The sequence below is a fragment of the Rousettus aegyptiacus genome, unplaced genomic scaffold (assembly GCF_014176215.1).
Source record: "Rousettus aegyptiacus isolate mRouAeg1 unplaced genomic scaffold, mRouAeg1.p scaffold_m13_p_3, whole genome shotgun sequence".
Classification (NCBI taxonomy): Eukaryota; Metazoa; Chordata; class Mammalia; order Chiroptera; family Pteropodidae; genus Rousettus; species Rousettus aegyptiacus.
Genome location: NW_023416306.1, coordinates 97604150 through 97617635, shown reverse-complemented (window position 1 = coordinate 97617635; position 13486 = coordinate 97604150). Strand labels below are relative to the sequence as shown.

At 41.3% G+C, this 13486-nt stretch overlaps 1 long non-coding RNA gene and 1 pseudogene across 2 annotated transcripts in view; one reads left to right on the top strand and one right to left on the bottom strand.

Annotated features, from left to right (window-relative positions):
• The window catches only part of LOC107499460, a 141784-nt gene extending 135152 nt beyond the window's left edge, over positions 1-6632 (bottom strand). For both annotated transcript variants that reach the window (XR_001594256.2, XR_004956278.1), the window contains exon 1: positions 5806-6632. This is a non-coding gene — a long non-coding RNA (uncharacterized LOC107499460). The remainder of the gene's footprint in view (positions 1-5805) is intronic.
• Positions 542-660, top strand: LOC118600529 (annotated as a pseudogene).
• Positions 6633-13486: the final 6854 nt, after the last annotated feature.

Below are 13486 nucleotides of genomic sequence, written 5' to 3'. Positions count from 1 at the left end.
GATAAGAAGCAACCTAAGTATTCATCAATAGATGAATGTATAAAGCAAAAGTGATACATATATGCAATGGAACATTACTCAGCCATAAAAATCAATGAAATCTTATGATCCAAATGATATGAATAGATCTAGAGGATATTATGTTATGTAAAATAAGTCAGACAGAAAAAGACAAATATCATATTTTTTTCACTTATATGTGGAATCTTAAAATCAAAATAAACAAAACAGCAACAAACTCAGATCTAGAGAACATTTTGATGGTGGCCAGATGGGAGGGGCACTGGGGAGATGGGCGCAGGGGGAAGGATTTAGAGGTGCAAACTGATTACAAAATAGTCATGGGGAAGTAAAGTACAGCATAAGGAATATAGTCAATAATATAATAACTATGTGTGGTGTCGGATTGGTACTAGATTTACCAGGGTGATCACTTCATAAGTTATATAAATGTCTAGTTAATATGTTGTATACCAGAAACTAATATGATATTGTATGTTAACTGTAATTGAAATTTTTTTAATTTTTAAAAAAGGAAACAGTCTATGGCCATGCTACCCTGAACAAGCATGATCCCGTCTGATCTCAGAAGCTAAGCAGAGTCAAGCCTGGTTAGTATCTGGATGGGAGACCATCTAGGAAGACCAGGCACTGTAGGCATAAAAAATAAAAAATAAGGGATTGTAAGCTGACAAAGTCCTTGCAATATGTGAGGTCAACCAAGGGTTGCCTCGCCTAAAAAAAAAAAGAAAAAGAAAAAGAAAAAGCTGCAAAGAAACCTTAAACTTGACTTAGTAAGTCTGTTGCTAATGAAGCAATCTCATGAGTTTGAAATCACAGGACTGAGAAAATCGTTGGGAACCCAGGATCTCACTGTGGGAGAAGAGAGGTACAAATATCAAAAGTGAGCAGGAGAGAAAAACCCTGTGGTGTTAGAATGAAATTAGAGACATCTTCAGTATAAACTCAAAATTTCTTAGCTCTTTCCATAGAAAATGCCTCGAAGCAATTACGTCTCTGCCAAGGAGCAGTTCTAGTCTCCAGATCTCAGTTTTGAATACTGTTCCTCATTGTAAAGGAACATTATGATGTCTTGGAGAAATGACTGATTTCAGGGCTGAGACATGGGAAGTAAAAAGGAAGCCTAGAAGGTTTTGTTGTACTAGAAAGTAAAGAAATACTCGAAAACTAACAGGTACCATCAAAGGAATCAGGATCTCTTTACACAGGAGTGCGAAAGAGCTCACAATGGCCAAATCTAGGATGACTTAAACTTCAAAGTGAATAATATCGAGAATAGGTTATAACACTGAATAAACAAAATAATTCATGAATCCATCCTGATTTTAAATATTTATTTTAACAGGGTGGGGCAAGAGAGAAGGAAAAGCTTTTCTTTAGAGTAGAATGCCTACTAATAAGTGAAGGATAATAGAAATAGCAAGTCATTATTTTACAACAAGAAAAATCACCAATGGATGATAAAATTTGGGGTAAGAGCTTGTTGGGGAGCGTAATGTGGGGAAATCTGACAGACGCTCACCTTAACCAAGTGATCAAACTTATTGGTAATAATGGGACAAAATGTATCATGTGCCCCTAACATACCACACTGAGAACACACTGTCATTTTCTGGACAGAATGTTTACCTGGACCTAATCGTGAACAAGGAAGGAGTCAGACAAATGCAAATAGGGGGATGCACTGCAAAAAAACTGAGCTGGATTTTTTTTTTTTAAAGAAAAAAAGTAAAAGGAAAAAAAGAAAAAAGAAAAAGAAAAAAGAGGCTTGGGACCTATTCTACATTACATGAAAACTAAATGCAGTTCATGACCCTTGGTTGGATCCTGCATGGAGAAAATATTTTTAAAGACCTTTTTGGAATAATTGGGACTCTCCAAATGTGGCCTTTGTGTTAGATGATAATATTGTATCACTGCTAAAATTTCAGAAGGGATAATTATATTGTGGTAGGAGAATGTCCAAGAGAATGTCCATGTTCTTAAGAGAAAAAGGCTCAATTTTAATCCAGTTCAAAAGTAGCTTTGGGTATACATGTGCATATATTTGTGAATTTTAGGTACATATACATATGCATTTGTATAGATAATACAAATCATATCGAGAATGTAGCAGAGTATTAATGATTGGTGAGTCTAATTGGTGTTTATTCTTCTAAATTTTCTGTAGATTCAAAATTCTTCAAAACAAAAAGTTGGGGAAAATTTGGCTGAAACGCTTATTCATTTAAAAGACAAAAATTTTTATACTAGGTTAAAAGTCCAACTATATGCAATACATAAGAAAGCCACATTTAAACCTAAGGATACTAAAAGATTGAAAACATTAAAATAAGCTCAGATGGCTCTATAAATATTAGACAAGACAAATTTTAAACAAAAATATTACCAGAGATTTATCTCTAAATGACTTTTCAAAAATTTCAAAGAAGATGTTTTAAATTCCATGTCTGTCTACTAAAATGGCTTCAATATATAAACCAAAATTGACACAACTACTAGGAGGAATAGACAAATCCACATTCATAGTGAGAGATTTTAACATAAATCTCAATTATTGATCGAGAAAGGAGCCCAAGTAGCATTCAAATGAGAGGAGGTAAATTCCAATTTAGCACCATAAACACCTTTGGAAACACTATAGGATGTTCTCTTGCCAAAGAAAATGAGTCCAAAAGAAAGACACGAAACACACAAAAAAAATGACAACCAAGAAAACAAAGCCAAACAACAACAAAAAAACTCAAAATTTTTCACTACAAAAAACAAAACAAAAACAAACAAATAAGAACATCTGAGATTATCTTAATGTGAGAGGTAGATGAAATAGAGGAAGAAGTATAAACATGATTATTTTGTGCAGAAGAAAGCTACAGATTCTGATTAACTCTGGAGGATAGAAACATTATCTCTAGAGGATGGATACATGTCGAAAATGTAACATTAATTACTAAAATCTACAGCGTAACATTTCTGAACCTCTAGAGTAAGAAAGTGGGGGAGAGATAAGAACAAAAGCAAACAAAAAATTAATCAAAGACAGGAAAGGAACAAAACAAGAAAATAAGAAGCATTGTAAAATATGGCATGTCAACCCAAACACACCAGAGATAATAGTTTGTGTGAAGGAGAAAAAAAAGCTATGGGCTGTTTACAAGAATATCCCTAAAATAAAATGACTATAAAAAGTTGAAAATTTATTGTTAAAGATACACATACCAGAAAAACGCTAACTAAAAGATGAATAAAACAATATTAATCTCAGACAAAACAGAGTCCAAGGTGACAATCACTAAGTGAAAACAAAGAGGGATATTTCTACTTTTGAAAAGTTACAATCTACAAAAATCATTATAGTCATGAAGAGTTGTACATTATCCCCAGAATTTCAAAATGCATAAAGACCTTGTAAAAAAAAAACATAAAAGGAAAATCCATAAATCCAATAGGTCTGACACCCTTGGAATCCACTCTCATACATATTCTCCAGGTTTCTCCTGATGTATTAGCAAAGTCTTACAATTTTGCTGTGTAAGTTATTTCTTCCCAGGTTATAGTAGATCCTGTCCCTGAGGCACACTGAGAATTGACCCTACTTATAGGACTATTACTGGTAACAATTACTGGTAACTGGCCTTGAGAATGATCCCCTTTTAAGGCATCTACCACCACATGAGATAATCACAGTGTTTTCAAGCAAAGGAAGGTGTGTCTCTTCCAACATCAGAAGGCGAGCTTCCACTGGCCAGGAAAGCTCAGGGTGAGTTGGGATCTCAAGATTAAGTTTTATCAAAATCTAACCAGACATTCCCATTCCAAGTTTCAGAATCCCATTCTTTCCCAATGTCCTTAACTTTAACATAAGAAACAGCAACTCTGTAAATTTAGCAATCATAATTCAACAACCTACACAAGTAAATTTTGAATCTGATTTCAACAATATCAGTCCTGTGGCTACTGACATTCTACAGTCAGACCATAATGAGCTGAATTAAAGGGCCTGAGCTTATCGTTTCCTCTGTAGATACTTTAGTATATGCAGGACAACCCACCCCACGTCTCAGTCCCTGTAGTCATCATTACTGCCATAAGAGTCAGGCTCAGCAGTCACTTGCGAGTCTGAGGCATTTGTTCCCATTGACCTTGCATTCCAATTAACCACAGGTGATAGCTTGAGTAATTATGACACCATAGATTACCAGCATCCCATTTTCCATTGGCAAAGAACTGAGCCCTGCACTTGAGCCCAGTCTAATCCCTGAACACCATTTTTGGGTTGATGTGTTGTGTGTTTGGGGGAGGGGAAGAGGAGGGAAGGAGAAATTATCTTCTGGGACCATTCCTGGTACCACTTCTGTATCAGTCAGGGTCCTGGTGGTAGACAGTAATGACACAGGAATTTCAACATGAATGGTTAATATGAAGATTTCCAAGGGAGTCTATACTAACAGATAAAGAATATGCTGGAGCTGAGGAAGAGCAGCCAAAGGAGGAACAAATTTAGAAGGGTGGCCCCTTTCCCGGGCTGAGGTTCACATCTCCTTCCCGAGGACGAGGCTGCAGCCCTCCGGATGGTGGAGAAGCACTCTAGGCGCCCAGGGCCACTGCTGGTCCAAAGTGGGTGAGTGGAGGCTGGTGGTCAGCAAGCCTCCCCGTGGGTGCCGCAGGCAGAACACATGAGCTGGAGACTGGCAATAAAACTTGCCAGAGGGTAATAGGGCCACTCAGTGTCCTCTACATATTCCACAGGTGACCCTGGGGCAAGCAGAATAGGAGCAAACTACAGACAGGAAGAATCAGCTTTCTTCCTGCAACGCCCCTCCAGCGACCTGTACTGACAAAGTTCATCATGTGCCGATGGCAGAGGAGAAATGTTTACAGCATCTAGCTCCATTATTAAGGCAATGAAGGGCGGATTTGGAGCTGAGAGGCAGTAAATTGGTAATTTTCTGACTTATTTACTTTCCATTGCACCCCCTTTTCCTCCAACCAGCTCCACAGCTGTCCAGGGCTCTTTACCTGGAACAGTATCCTGAACCCTCAATTAACACTGGAGCTGAGCCCCGGGCAGTGTTGCCTGTCGACCTTTATTTGGAGCACGGTAGTCTAAGGACGACCTGGGAGAAACCGTGGATGTCCTGCATTTGTATTTCCCTGAATCCTCCTTGGGCAGCATTGACCCCAACTCTTCCTTGACAGTTTCAGCGATCACTCCAGTCTCCACTCAGTACTGAGCTGTGCTGTTGTCATTCACGTTTGCCCATTTACCTGACAGTGACTCCTAAAGCCACAAATAACCAAGCAGCTCTCTCAATATCCATATTTAATACAAATATCCCGGTGCATTTGTCCTGTGGGCACTAAAACCTCTAAGCTAGCAGAGCCCAGACTCATGGTACAGGAAATGCTAAGCAGATTATCATACAATCATGAGAGTGGAGGCAAAAGGGTACAGAGGTGGAAACTGAAGCACAGACGCCTTCCAGAGGTTGCAGTTAGAAACGGCTGACCTGTAATTTAAAACCACCCCTGACCCCAAAGTTCACATGATTTCCTAAATACTACTTCACCTCCCTACCATTTGCCGAGCTGCTACAAAGTATTGGTGGTCGAGTCACACCCAAGCAACCAGTGCTCTCTCGGCATCTAAGAGAATTGCCCACCTCTCACAAATACACAGCACCCAGAGCGGTGCTCAGCTGCTCACAGCATTCCGTGCCCGTTTGTGCTGTTTATCACCCCAAAAGCAGCACCGTTTACCCAAGCATGTCCAAAGTGCCTCACCTGTGCAGCTAGAGTTTCCTTCCTTTATCTCAGAGTTGTACCTTTTCCAAGCCTGAAAATATACAGCAAGACCTAGCTCTTGGGTCCAGACCTTAGGCAGAGTATTGCCACACTTCCTACATAGTCTGGACAGAGGGCATAGTCTGGCTCACGTGTGGTGAGAGTGGTCTTGCAGAAAAAAAAGCATGCCGGAGACGAGTGGAAGGAATTTAAGCTTGCGGGGGAGGAACGGCTGACCTTTAAGGACGCGCCAAGCCCGAGCGTGACTATTTAGAAAAGGAGCAGCAGCTGTGAAGGAGCTCAGCCCTTACAGGCAGTTAGATGTCAGTAATGCCTCTCCTTCAAGAGATGGTGGGGCGTGGCTAGCATAGCCTCGAAACATCTATGATGCCCTCTACCTCCAAGGCATGCTACTGGGAGCGGGAGAAACACCTGGCTGGGAGACCTGGGGGAAATACTAACTAGTACCTACAGTAAATGCAGAGATCTTATTTCTAAGAAGCAGCTGGTCATAATCTAATAGAGAAAGAAATGGCCATGATGTAATTATTCTCCCTGAAGATGAAACTTCATAATAATATCACTAACATTTGGATAGGTCACCCCCCAAAACCAGGCTGTGATGTGGGTTTTAGAGACATTAGCTAATTGGTATAGCTCAAAGTGCTCAGCCCGGGTCAGGCATTACTCATCCACTCATTCTGTTTTACCAACGAGTCAAGTGAGTTACGAGGCAGGGCTCACCTTGGGAAATAATGTGAAATGAGCAGAGGTGCCTTCAGCTGCTGCCACCCAGCAGAGTGCTACCCCCTTCACCCCTTCCTCCAAGCTCCCTCAGCCCAGGCTTCATCCTGCTCTGCTTTCCCTTGACCGAAACTCACTTCCTGCGTCTCATGTTCCCAGAGCCAGGATGTCAGGTGGCGAACCTCATTCACAAATCAGCGCACACGTGAAGAGGCAAGGAGGCAGCCTACCGCTATTTATGTATATTTTTTTTAGTAAAACATAGCTATCACCTCCTGTTTAAGTGAGACTAATTGCAATTACTTCACTTCTGCTTTTAACAAAGACCAAATGAGTGAACGTGACCCTGTGTCATCTGGAGGGTTCTGCCCTGACCACATCCCCTTCTGAGAGAAACAGCCCTATAGGGAACTATGAGGCTCCTTCTCCCCTCCATCCACACATTGGTGAGCACCTGACCACAGGGCAGTCAGTTCAGACTTCCAGTCTGGCCCAAACAGACAAACTTTGCAAATCATATTTTTCTAGGAACTGGAAAACTGAAAGCAGCTGGAATGTCATATTACTGGAAAGTGACATAGCAAAGTCACATAGCTAGGTTGTCATGGTCCAAAAAAAAAAAAAACTCTTCAGCCGAGAGAAGGAGTAGGGTGAGAGAGAGAAAGAGGTGGATGGCCACCCTGAGAGTTTCCCCAGTCCCTGGCTGCTCTCTTGACTTCCACTACTAGTCCAGTGAGGCGGCCACTGTTCTTGGCCTATTCTTGGCTGTCCATGCTTTTCCTCTTGAATCCAGACACTATGAGAGCATTATCTAGAGGATGAGCATGGTGGCCGGCTAGTTAGCAGCAGAACTTGGTGCAAAATCCTGTCCTCCAAATCAAAACTGACATGTCTGTCCTCAAAAACGGCAACGATTATGAAAACACTTGACAACTGTAAGGCAGAGGCCCCACTCATCAGAATGGAAGTCTGTCCTGTCAGATGCCAGCAGGTATGTACTGGTGGCAGTTTAAGTCAGGAAAGTTATGGCAGTTGGAGGAAGGCCATCAAAAACGGCTTCACGCCCTTCCATAAATAAGATAATGCTCAAAAGCTCGCTATAAATTTTCGAGGGAGAGTCTTTGAATTATTCCAACGCAGACTTGGCTCCTCAAGCTGCACACCCTGCCAGACAAAGGAATCACCCTGGTCTGGCACACAAACCAAATCCTTGAGCAGGACTAAAGGAATCATTTCAAATTTCGGTTGCTCTGTATCCACATGAGTTAGAATGGGTCAGGGTGTGGCCATCTGAGCAGGAATGAAAATCTCCCTGAAGCTCATGCAGGGGATTTTGTAGGTCTCTGTAAATAAAGGAACACAGTTCTGGGGGCGATGGAGAACGACACAGGCATGCCACCTCCCCAGTGGGGGAGCAAACCCTCACTCCTTCGAACAACCCCTATTGAGCACTCAGGCTCCACCAGTGATGTTCCAACATTTTTGCACACCCCGAATGAAATTTGTAAAAATAGGTACCCCTTGCATATCTTTAAGCTGATATCTCAATTTTTCGTCTTAAACTTTTGCAAAGAATACAATTTTCAGTTAAATATCCACATTTTAAAATAAAACTGTTCCATTACTCTCTTAAACATAAAAATAGAACTGGAGAGTGAGATAGAATATGACCGAAGGGTAAGATGGAAGTTACATTAGGAGTGAAAATCTTTAAGGAGCTGAGATCTAAATGACCCATCATCATCCAGACAAAGCACAGGAGGGAAAACACTCCAGGCAGAAGGAACAAGGGCAAAGGCCCTGAGGCAGGAACAAGCTTGAGTTGTTTTGAAGAACAGAAAAATGCTAGTGTAGTGGGAACGTAGCAAACAAGGCAAAAAGCAGTAAGACATAAGCTACAGGTGGCGAGAAGGGAGTAGGCGGGGCTGGAACTTGTAGAACTCAGGAGACCATTTGTGTTAATTATCTTCTTTTTGCCCTTTCACACTCTCAATCCTTATGGCCCTGCTCTAAGCCACCATTGGCATCTCTGCCAATGGGCTCAGTTGACTGATGATTTCTACATGTGCTTAGCTTAGGCTGTGAGCTCCAGCAGGTCTGAAGAGGGAAAAGTAGAGGATGGGGTGTTTATTCCCTGGCTGCCTTCTTGCAGGGTCCCATAGGCCAGCTGGGTTCCTCCTGCCAGGGAGCCTCTCTACCCAGCCTCTGTTTCTGGTTATGCTTCTTTCTCCTCATGCCTTGGGTACTATAGGATCTCTTATGGCTTCCCTATACCCTCCCAACTTTGGTAAAAAGTTCCTTTAGTTGACTCTCCTCCAATTATCCTAATTGGTGGGTGCCATCTTTTGCTTCCTGGGATCCCGGCTGGTACATGATAAAGTGCTTACATTCTAGTGGCAGTATTCTTAGACCCTTTGATATTCGTTTTCCATCTTGTGAAGCAACATCATGGATCTTTTTGTTTGCTTTTAGCTTTTGTTTCCAAGTGCCTATTACAGTGTTATAAGAAATGCATAGTGACTATATACGTGACACATGACAGAGCTAAGTGATACTTGAGAGACAACTGGTCCACTGAGAACAAAATGCAGTTGGAGGCCACGAAGTTCAAGAATCAAGCATGTTCCCATGCACAACCCTCTCTGGGGAATGCAGCCAGTCACAGCAAACTCCATTTCCCTCTCAGGTTAAAAACTTTCTCTTCGCCCTAGTATTAGTTGGAAAACTTTAAGCCATAACCATATTTAGTCATATTTGGGGTAGGGGGAGTGGCAGAGCAAAGGCTAAAAAGAAAAACAAAGAATGTATATGTACTTACATAGCTGCGATCAGTCTACTCCTAACATACTTGTCTGGGAAAGCCTCAGTCAGTGGTCACGTGACACACAAAGCAAAACAAAACCCTTTCCCTTCTCTTGGGTGGACACTGGCTGCTTTCATTCATCTCAATCCAAGAATCACCAAGTCAAGTCGTGGCTTTGTCACACTGTGGGAGCCCAAGTGGCTGCAAGGCCACTGCATGGGAGAATCCGTCCATGCTAATCACTGCAAGTCACAGCCAGTCTTGTTTTCTTAGGCATGTTTCCTTCATCAAGATAAGATAAATTTACTGACAAAAGGAAATTTACAGATAACCCGGAGGGGAAGGAGAAGATAAGAGTGAATTGCCCAATTTAAAACAGGCAGGAACCTGGGCAGAGGAGAAAGTTACCCTGACCTTAAAAGCTGAGCCAGGTTCCCAGCACCCTGAGCGGCTAGCTGCTCAGAGACCAGAAACTCTGATCTGGTACAATATATTATAACCAGACGTTCTGCTCACACCTTCTGAGGAAGCCAAGAAAGGCCTAGGAAAAAAAGGCAGAAAAAGCTCATGAAAATAAGATGCAAAGAGGAAAGGATGCAGAGGTTGGTTAAAAATAAAACGTATCAGATGAGAATTAAGTCCTGAGAATGTTATCTCTCCCCACAGGAGGATGGAAAAAAAAAATAGGCATGTCAAGGAGAACGCAGGCCACAGGGTGAATAAGCATAAAAATAGGAGGAAATGACCGAGCAAACGTGCGTGCCAGCCAGTCACGCAGGCGGACAGCCTTTCTTGAGGTGCCGACTTTCCAGGCCAAGCAGATAACTCTGCAGGGACACATAAGAAACTAGCCAAGGGGCTATTTTGGTGGAGACATTTTTCCCTCCATACATTTCTCAAACTGTTTGCTCTTTGTTTTTCCCTGTGCATTTACTGCTTTTCAGAAAAAATAAAGGGCTTTGGGAAAGGTTCTTGGGGAATTCCTACTTCCTAGCATTTTTATAGCAGGTAACCTGGCCCCCAGTGAATTTTTCAAATTCCAGATAGTCAGCAAATACTTAAGCCCTTCCAAGCTGCTTGCTAGTTCTTCCCTCATACTCACCCAGCCCTCTGCCCTGGGAACAGCTACCCATGCCCACTCGCCACTCCCACCCCCACGGCCCCCACAGCTTTTCTAAGATCTGACCTAGTTAGGGCTGCTCCATAAGCTTTCCTCAAAACAGTCCTACCACACCCAGATCCTGTTCTTTTTTAACTCCCTGGAAGCTCACAAGTGATAAATGAAATGCTCCTTCCATTCCTCTGTCCCAATTCACCTTCTGCGTCTCCATCCACTAGGCATCCATCATAAGGGATATACTCTTTTCCCCTAAAGAAATAGGCACAAAGACTACTTGTTAAATTAATTTTTAATAACCCAGTGTCTATCTGCTCCTAAAATAATGAATTTATCTCCACAACTGCTCTTAAATTTGTATGCGAAATTGTCTGATCTTTGATCAACTTAGAAAAACAGGATTCAAGGAAGAAATCTGGTGCTTGCTCAGTGCTCACAGTCTCTCACAGTATTTCAGTTGGCAAAACACTGCATTTTAAAGAAATTAAAATGACGTCCTCCTGCAAGCCACCTACAAAAGATTAGGTAGAGATCACCCAAGTGCCTTTAAGAATTAAAAATGTTTGTAAGTCTCCACTCAATGTCACTCAGAGATGATAAAAGTATTCCCTAAGATGACAGGGCCTTGCTCGGTCTCTTCTCTTAGTTGCCATTTATCAGATGTTTCCATTTGTCAATTACAGAACTCCACTGACATTGCAGTTCTAACTCAAGCCCAAACTGGTAAGTTAGGTGTACCGAGAAAAGAAATCTGTGTCCTTTCCTCCTCTCATATTGCATCGACCTAGGGACATGAGGGTGGCTGTTTGCACACTGTCTAAATGTCCCAGTGCACTGTGGTCTGCTGGGACGCCTCCAAATTGCACCCAGGAAATCCAAATCTGTTTTCGCTTCCAGATGGCCCACAGTGTTGAACTCTGCCACGTGGGTGACAGCACCCCGACACAGCTCATGCCCAGCATGAGCCCAAGAAGCCACTGTTGGACATAGACGTTCCTCCATGATCCTAGGAGGCAGGCAGGAAAGATACCGTTGCAAAGCTAAGAGAAAATTCAACTATGAAGTTGGTGTTTTCTGCTCGTGTGGCTTACATTGAAAAACTGACATTCCTTTAGGATGCTGGGCATGAGCCCCTTGTTGATAACCAAAACATTATGTAAAAAATCAAGTAGCAAGGATTTAAAGCACCCTGTCTCCCAACTCCACCAAATTCCAAACTCCAACTCCAAAAAATTTCAGCTCTTTGTTTGGCATCTCCTCTGCAGGTAGGAGACACTAAATGCAACAAAGCCTGAGAAGCTGGAAGTCTTGATTCAAATCCTGGTGCTACCCCATCCTTGGTAACTTTTGACAAGCCAATCAAGCGCTTCCAAGTACAGTTCCTCATCTATAAAGAGGAAGAGCTATCTCAGTGGCTGCAAAGAATAAACATGTAAGCACATAGCACAGGCATGGCATAGAGGTATTCTCTGAGTACTTCGAGTCATTTTACCAATTGTTTTATATCATGGCTCTTTAACCTCTGAACTTGGCCTTGCAAATGTAAAAAGATAGGCCATGGTAAATCCAGCCTCTTAAAGGGCCTAACCTATCAATGTGGTAAGACAGCAACATATTAAAAGTCACTTTTGGACAGGAGTAGTTTGGGTCTTTAATATAAACCTGGTGCTTTTTCCAGTGGTCTCAACTTTATCCAATGGAGTTCACTATGGCCAGCTTCATCTTGAAAAGAACTATTTATTTCCACTCTGTTTTGACAATAGTTTCTAACCACCTCTCTAATCAGTATTCTTGTCATGCCATTCGAAAGATTCAAGACTGAAGCTAAGTAATTTTGTATTATTTTCATTTGAAATAACTTTAGCAAGAACATCGCTCGTGCTTGTCCTCACAGTTATCAAATATAAAAGTACCTGACATGTCCAAACTCCTATTTTATACGAACTGCTGACCCAGCATGGCATTTCCCGTCATTGCTTTCTAAAACACAGGAAATTTCAAGACTAAATGGCCAAAAGAAATTAGGATGACCCAGCCCCTAAAAAACCCGAGTTATTTAAAGTAGGAAAAACAAAATCACTTCTGAATGGATAATTCGTGATTCAGACAGCCTAGCATTTAATTGGTATTAACTACCCTACTGAAGATCTATTTAATGCATTTAGGTAAGACTTTTTATTTCCATGAAATTGGATCCTTAGTTCAAAATTTAATCTCCTGCTAAGGACTCTGCATTATATAGGTGACATAACAATGAGGTAGGCTTTTACTATTCCATTGCCAGGAATATAAGGGAAATTGATCAGATTATTTGCCAAATAATACTGCTTCAGCAGGGCTAAGTCCTCCCCTAAGTGGGCTGTCAAAGAAAGAGAGAAGCAAGATAGCAGACACTATACTTGTATTTTCCAGGTTAATCTTCTAGGACTTAAATTCAAGCATGGAAAAAAATCAATGCATTAAAAGTTGATTTGGTGTATAGTTTATTAGTTTATAGGACATTCATCTGGAAGAAATAAGCAAGGCCTAAGAGGTCTGATCTTTTCGCAAGTCAAAATATAGACTGAGATGAAAGATATAAGATAGACCATTGGAATGACATTATATTCCTTCAGAATATAGTCAGTCATTCTCATGACATTAGTAATCATGGGGGAAAAAACTTAATTACAATTTTATAGAAAACAGAATTCCTAATAAACAATCTTCTTTCTCTCTTAATAAAGTTTTTCAAAATTGTTTCAAAGGAGGAATGTGCTCCATCCTACGTGAAGCTAATAGTATGTTACACCTACAGTCCCAATACACTGAAGGGCAGAATTCTTTGTTCAATTTTCAGATTCATAGTGGTCAATGACCTATTCAAACAGGTAAACAAATATGAAATGATGCAATGACCAATGCTTTCTAAACTATTAGCTTAAATTTATAAGTCAACAATGAAAGACGTGTGTGCAAAAATTCTAGTGAGACCTTCCCGCCAAAGGTGAAGGAAATTAATCAAACCATTGAAATGC